Source organism: Barbus barbus, assembly GCF_936440315.1.
Source record: "Barbus barbus genome assembly, chromosome: 8".
Classification (NCBI taxonomy): Eukaryota; Metazoa; Chordata; class Actinopteri; order Cypriniformes; family Cyprinidae; genus Barbus; species Barbus barbus.
In genome coordinates this window covers 17,104,628-17,112,274 of record NC_136736.1, presented here as the reverse complement: position 1 = coordinate 17,112,274, position 7,647 = coordinate 17,104,628, and the positions used below count along the sequence as shown (strand labels likewise).

Here is a 7,647-nt window from a genome sequence, read left to right as displayed (position 1 = left end):
AACCCCGGATCCTGCATGCTACATGTCGTGGGTTCGCCACCTAGTGTGACGCATGCCCAGACAGCAAGAGGTACTGTGGCAAGAAATGATGCAGAAGTTGCTTCTGTTGCAGGCTCTGTGCCTTTCAAGGATGATTTCATGTCAATCTATTAAAAATATGACAGTGCATTTAAGTAAAAATTCATTCCTTTTAATTGATTCTCAGGTCAACTTATGATCTTCTGCATCTGTGTACATTCCCATCTCCCCAGTGGTGTAACAGGATCAGCAGGAGAATGGGATGGAGAGGGGAAGGAGTGTAGAGAAGGGAAAGGGCAGTAGAGAGGGGAAGGAGTGTAGAGAAGGGAAAGGGCAGTAGAGAGGGCAAGGGGTGTAGAGAGGGGAAAGAACAGTAGTTAAATGCAGAGCGCAAATTCAGGATATGGGTCACCATACTTGGCCACACGTCACTTCACCACCCATTGACCTCGGTGCGCAAGTCTGGTCTCAAGTTGAGCCACCTTTGAAGACAATAAGTTTGTTTGCCATTAACACTGAATGGCAAAGTCATGAATCTATAATTAAACTGGGGAGTTTGTAACCCCTTGTGTACTTAAATCACAATCACACAGTCACATTGGTTCACAGGCAAAAGGGTTCACAGTCACATGACTTCACTTTCACAGGTTCACAGTCGCAAAGGTTCACAGTTGCGCACGTTTCATGTTCCTTTTACCAAACTGGTAGAGTGGTTTGTTAGCAATGCAACAGTCATGGGTTTGATCCCAGAAAACATATGTACTGACAAATAAAAGTGGATAACTTGGATATGCTCTAAACTGATTTGAGTACAAACATCTGCCAAATGCAGAAATGTTAAATAAGTTGGTTTATTGTTACCACTAGGGGTCAAGCAGCAAAAGCTGCAGTAGGGACATTGTTGTATTTAAGCTACTTATAGGAGTCACAGAACCCTTAGACAGGATTGGCCCCGCATCACTGCTTGCAGTTATATTTTACTGTATGTTTGATCATGTAACATCTGACATCTGCTTGACCCAGCAAATGACCTGTTTTTAATTAAACCTACAAAGTTTGGTTCAAAATTCTAATATGAACCTGTGGTAAAAAAAGATTTTCCTCACCTATTTAAAAGTAATGTAATGTAATACTATATGGATTGCACATGCTCTCAGTAATATCACACGAAACAATTAGACAGGATTATAATAATTAGACAATATGAGCCATTTTCAGCTAAATCTAGTTTAGACGATATTGTTTAAACTGTGATAGAGGCAGACATTATAGTATCTCAACAGGCTGTACTTAACCAAAACAGCACTGACGGACTCTTATATAAGTAAACACTAAAATACGTTATTTGTGGGAAAGTATGCGGTTATAAATTGTATTAAAGTTATAAAGTTGACATACTTTTAAAACTTTTCTTTAGTGGTGTGGTCTACAGTTAAATAAATTAGTTTGTGATTGTTTCATTGCCTGGTTTGTGAATCAACAATCACCAATATTAGTGTGTTTTTGTTAGTTTGTGTGCAGCTACTCAGAAAAATCCAAAGAAAGGACATAAACTATACTGAAGAAGATGTATTATAGATGTTGGGTTTTTTTCTTCATTTTTTAATTTCCACATACACTTGCCTTTCTGACCTTTCTCAGTTCAGAGAGTTGCTTTAAGTATGATACAGATATTTATCCTAACTATTTCAACTATGAGGAGCTGTGTGGTTAAGGAGCTTCTTCTTCAGATAAAAGATCTTCAGGCATTGAGGTGTCAACTGCCTCTGTAGTTAATGGTCTTCTGGTAACTAATACCCATGGCATCCAATGTTATTCACTTCTTTTATGTAATATATATTGGCTAGAGATGTGGTGTAAATATGGAACATACATGTTCATACATGTTCAATCTGACAAATAAATTTACTGTACTGAATAGGCTTTAAATGGTCGTTTGTTGTCTTTTTTCTCGATTCTTCAATTTAAATTGATATTACAAAATTTGGTGTCTTTGGAACATTTTAAACTATTATTCGGCAATTAGACGATGATTCAATAGTGTGTAATTGTTTTAAGTGTTTTTAGTCTGTTTTTGTTCTGCAGCCAAACCCTATTGTTGAGAAGTACAAGTACCTCGGTACAATTTTTGATAATCTGTTGAAACTGAGGAGATATTGAGGAAATGCCAACAGGGACAGTACCTTTTGAGGAAGCTCAACTCCTTTGGTGTCAGTAAGAATATTCTCACTATGTTCTACTCTTCTTACATAGAAAGTGTCATTACATTCTCCATCGTCTGCTGGTTCTATTCTAGCAGTTTTCAAAATAGAAATAGTTTGGATCATACAGTTAAAGTTTGCTCAAAAATGATTGGACTTCCTGTCAGGACTCTTTCAACTGTGAGTGAACAGCAAATGCTGAGGTTACCTGCAGGCAGGATCATACAAGACCCTTCACTTTATCTGCACGTTGTAGACACATACATTTATTTATTTTTATTTGTATTGCTTATGTTATTCCATGTGACCTTGTGAATTTCCCCTAAGGGATAAATAAAGTGTTGACTTTACTTAAATTTAATTGACTTGAATTTAATTGAATTGAAGCTCTTTCCTTGCCTTGCTTTTATTCTTCACAGCCAAATTTTTCTGGAGAGATCTTTTGAGGTGCAGGTTTGATCTTGCCCGTAGCTAGAATCACTGGGCTTTGATATGATGTATTCTGGACCAATAAACACCTTTATACCACCAGCATCACATAAGCCAGCATCAATTTTGGGGAAGGGAATAGGTCTCTCCATTTTAACAGCTCGAGGGGTGGCCGCAAGATCAATGTCATACATCTTTTGACCTGAGGAGAAGAATGAGGCAATCGTCATGTCAGGAACTGAGAGACACAGGAGAGCAGCATTTTAATATTTGAAGAGTTCATTTGAAAAAACAGATAATTCCATTTTTAACAATGTTTTTTTCATTGTGCATTCCAATTAATCTCAATCAAACTGCAGTTGGGTAATTTTGATTAGGTTAAAAAATAACTAAAAATACAGCTAACACAATAAAACACAATAAAAATATTATAACATATTATAACAAAATATTATTATAACATTAAAAAAACACGATTTAAAAAAAAAAAAAAAAAAAAAAGGTTATGTTTTTGCAAATAAACTCTTCATTTGTTAATTACAAAAATACCAGGTGCAAGTAAACAGGGTACACAGAACTGAGCTCACAAAAAAGACAAGGCAAACGGACAAGTCCTGACCAGCAACATGGGAAACACAAGGGCTGTATATTCACTCACAGCAGCGGCATTCAGTCCATATAAGCTGCAAATACTCTGCATACCCAAGACATTTGAGAGAATGAGTTTGTGGGCCGACTAAATATTAACATTACTACAAATTGCCTGTAATTGTAATTTTCTGCAAATCTGTATATTCAATGCAAATCTAACTTGATTAAATCAAATGTAAAAAAAGCGCAACTGTATATTTTTGTTCTCTCAAAAATAACATTTTAAAGGGGACCCATTATGCAAAAATCACTTTTATAAGGTGTTTGAACACAGTTGTGTGGCCGCAGTATGTGAAAACAACCAGCCTAGAATGTAAAAAAAAAAATTATAAAACCAATAATTCATAAACAGTCTCTCCAAACGAGCTGTTTCAGATTCTCCCTCTGAAAAAGTCCCGCCCATTTGTGACGCACTCTGCCCTATTAGCATAAACACAGCCCTGAGTGAGAAGATGCGGTCCGCCATTACAGGAGTTATATACAATGTCAGCCCCAAAGAGGCTATATTTCCAGGATAAAGCTAGGCCACGCTATCACTGTAAAGCAGTTCCAAAGACTGTTGGGGCTCATGGAAGCTGCGTCCAACGTAATACCTTTTGGCTTTCTGTACATGAGACCCCTACAGTTGTGGTTGAAAACCAAGTGGTTTTCCTCAAGAGGGAATCCGTTCCGTATGATAAAGGTCACGTGCCTATGGCTTCGTGCCCTGTCCATATGGAAGAGAGCTTGGTTTCTGTCCCAAGGCCCAGTATTGGGAGTGTCATATCGCTGAAAAGTCGTTTCGACAGGCGCGGTCATGGACGGCTACTTTACAGAGGTCTGTGGCAGGCCCAGCATTCCTCATGGCACATAAATTGTCTAGAAATGCTAGCGGTCTACAAGGCTCTGTGGCGCTTTCTTCCAGATCTCACCATGTCCTTATACGAGCAGACAATATGTCAGTGGTCTCGTATTTGAACCATCAGGGGGGTCTGCGGTCGCGCCTTCTGTGCAGGCTGGCGCACCAGATCCTCCTGTGGTTCAAGGGGAAACTGTCGTCTCTCAGAGCGATATATGTCCCCGGGGACCAGAATCGGGGAGCCCTATCGAGGCAGGGGTTGAGGCCCGGGGAATGGAAACTTCACCCCGAGGTGGTTTACCTCCAACCTTGATCAAACTCACCTGCCAGTAACTAGTAATCATGAAGATTAGATGAAGACTTGATTAGCTTGTTCAGGTGAGCTTGATTGGGGTTGGAGCTAAACTGTGCAGGTAAGTGGACCTCGAGGGCCAGAGTTAAGAACCCCCGTTCTATGGTCAGTGGTTCCCAACCACATTCTTGAAGCCCCCCCACATTGCACATTTTGCATCTCTCCTTTGTCTCACACACCTATTTCAGGTCTTGGAGTCTCTACTAATGAGCTGATGATCTGAATCAGGTGTGTTTGATTAAAGAGACATGGAAAACCTGCAGTGTTGAAGGGGCGCCAGAAATGTGGCTGGGAACCCCTGTTTTAAGGTCTGGTGTACTGACCAGCCAAAAGAAGAGTGACTGTTGTTGGGTACATGTGATAAAATATTATGCATTCCACATGCTTTGTCTTTTGAGAATTTTTGTTTCTTTGATTTGATGTTTCCTTTTACTTAAGGTACGTTCCGACTGACAGGGTCCCTACGCAGTATTCACTGCTCCCTACTCCCTAAGCACGGGATATCTGTTGAAGTGGACTTCGCTGACAATAATTGCTCATTTGGAATGCCCTGGAATGTCATCAATGAAACACGCACACACACACACACACATGTTGGTTTTTGTGGTTTATGGGGACTCTCCATAGGCGTAATGGTTTTTATACTGAACAAACTGTGTGTGCTATTGCCCTACACCAACCCTACACCTAAACTTATCCCTCACAGGAGACTTTGTGCATTTTTAGATTTTCAAAAAAACACCATTTAGTATGTTTTTTAAGCCTTTTGAATTACGGGGACATAGGCAGTGTCCTCATAAACCACCTTCATATTGTAATACCTCTGTCATACCCATGTCATTATACAAATTTGTGTCCTCATAAACCACATAAACATGCACACACACACACACACACACACATATATATGATAAAAATCACATATTGTTCCTACCTGAATAACGTTTACTATGTGCTGATTTGGACACAAAAATGCTGCATCCACAGGACCACTGATGCCCAGCTCTTCCTTCGGAGGTTTAGGGTAGCCCTCTATAATGTGCTGCTGACTTGTAGATATAGACTTGACCACCCTACTCATGCAAAAAAAACAAAAAAAAACAAATTGTAGTAATGAGAGAAGAGATTCTTTAGAAATTACAGACCTCAACCCTGTATTTATTCTATCTATCTATCTATCTATTGATTTTACCTGGATAATGTACATCTTATCTCCATAATTATAAACAGCATCCACCACACCAGAAATTTCCTTCCATAACCTCGAAATAGGGAAATGGTGGCTGCCATCACGGTGTGTGTCCAAACGAATGTACATTGCATCTGTAAGTATAGTAAAATCAAAGCTGTATAGTAATGTAAGTTTTGTCAGTTACGTTTTGCATAATAATAACAATTAATTAATAAAAGTTACATTACCCTGGAATGCATATGATCTCCCTTTATCATCTGTGGTGATAGCATTCAGCTTGACCTCACTGCAGCATTGACTTCTTGCACCACCTGTGGTTGTAATATTATAGACTGTAGGCTTGGGTTTGCACAATGTAAACAAATATTTGATAGGTTCTTGGTTCTTATGCAAAGAAAAATTATTGATTTTTGTTGATTTGAAAAAAAAAAGTTGATTTGAAATTATTTTGATACTCTCTGTATAGAAGCAGACTAGATGTAACTTGTATAAAAGCACCAGAAAAAGGTAGATGTGGTCATGAACATTGAGATCATCTTGATGGTGCATGCGGAAGCCTGCATTAACATGGCCCAGGTGATGATAGTCATCCAGTTCTTTGAATATGCTGTTTGAGAGCTCAGCTGGTCCAGAGAAACCTTTCCATAAATGGTCACCTGAAAACAAAAGAATAAAGAATGCAGAAATGGCTATAGCTTAACTTTGAATCTCCACTTGACCTGGCATTGCCATGTTACTGAGAAATAATAAAAGAAAGAATTTTTAGTAGACCTTTGAAAAATAAATTGTTTCCTTTTTCATCTGGAGTGATGGCATCAAACTCGATGCCTTTACACCAATCAAGTTTGGCATCATGGTGGTCCTCTCCTTTAGGATGTGAATGGCCCTTAGGGGCATCTATGATGATATCATTACATTAATTTCTCATTCATGAAATCTAGAACATGCAGTAGATCAAGAGTGAATATAGTGCCACTTAACATCCAGTTCATAATCAAACATAACAGATTTAACCCTTAAAATACCATCAACATAACAATATGGTATTATAATTAATAATAATAATTCATTACATTTATATAGCGCTTTTCTGCTTTTCTAAGCACTCAAAGCGCTCTACATTGTGAGGGGTGGTGTCTCCTCGTCCACCACCAGTGTGCAGCATCCACCTGGATGATGCGACGGCAGCCATAGTGCGCCAGAACGCCCACCACACACCTGCTTACTGGTGGAGAGGAGACAGAGTGATGAAGCCAACCAGTGTAAGGGGATGATTAGGAGGCCATGATGGTCAGAGGCCAATGGGGAAATTTGGCCAGGATGCCGAGGTCACACCTCTAGTCTTTTCGAAAGACATCCTGGGATTTTTAATGACCACAGAGAGTCAGGACCTCGGTTTAACGTCTCATCCGAAAGACGGTGCTTTTTGACAGTATAGTGTCCCCGTCACTATACTGGGGCGTTAGGACCCACACAGACCGCAGGGTGGACACCCCCTGCTGGCCTCACTAACACCTCTTCCAACAGCAACCTAGTTTTCCCAGGAGGTCTCCCATCCAGGTACTGACCAGGCTCAACCTTGCTTAGCTTCAGTGGGCAAACGGTCTTGGGCTGCAGGGTGATATGGCTGTGGCGGTATTAGTAAAAGGCTTTAGAATTGTGGCAAGGAGAATTTGGCAATTTGTTAACACACCAAGAATGTCAGAATCTCTGAAAAATTGCAGCTATAAATTTTTCAAACCTACCTTTTATCATGACATCATTGTGACTGAAATAAAGAAAACAATTTAACTGTAAATGTAAATTTCAATGCTTTGATGACCTGCACTGTAAAAAATAACGTGTAATTTTAACTGTAGAAATTAGTAAAAACGCTACTAATATGTTAACAGTAAATTCCCGTACTATATACAGGGAACAACTGTAAAAGATCTAACCAGACATTTCATGTAATTTTACAGTAAAA

General features: G+C 39.3%; 1 pseudogene across 1 annotated transcript; it reads right to left on the bottom strand.

Moving 5' to 3' along the window:
• Positions 1-2,625: 2,625 nt before the first annotated feature.
• On the bottom strand, positions 2,626-7,436 carry LOC306873735 (hemopexin-like; annotated as a pseudogene). Its single transcript has 7 exons — positions 7,427-7,436; positions 6,453-6,578; positions 6,180-6,337; positions 5,909-6,020; positions 5,682-5,812; positions 5,411-5,562; positions 2,626-2,850 (listed from the first exon to the last, which is right to left on the bottom strand). The product of its transcript is annotated as a hemopexin-like (transcript).
• Positions 7,437-7,647: the final 211 nt, after the last annotated feature.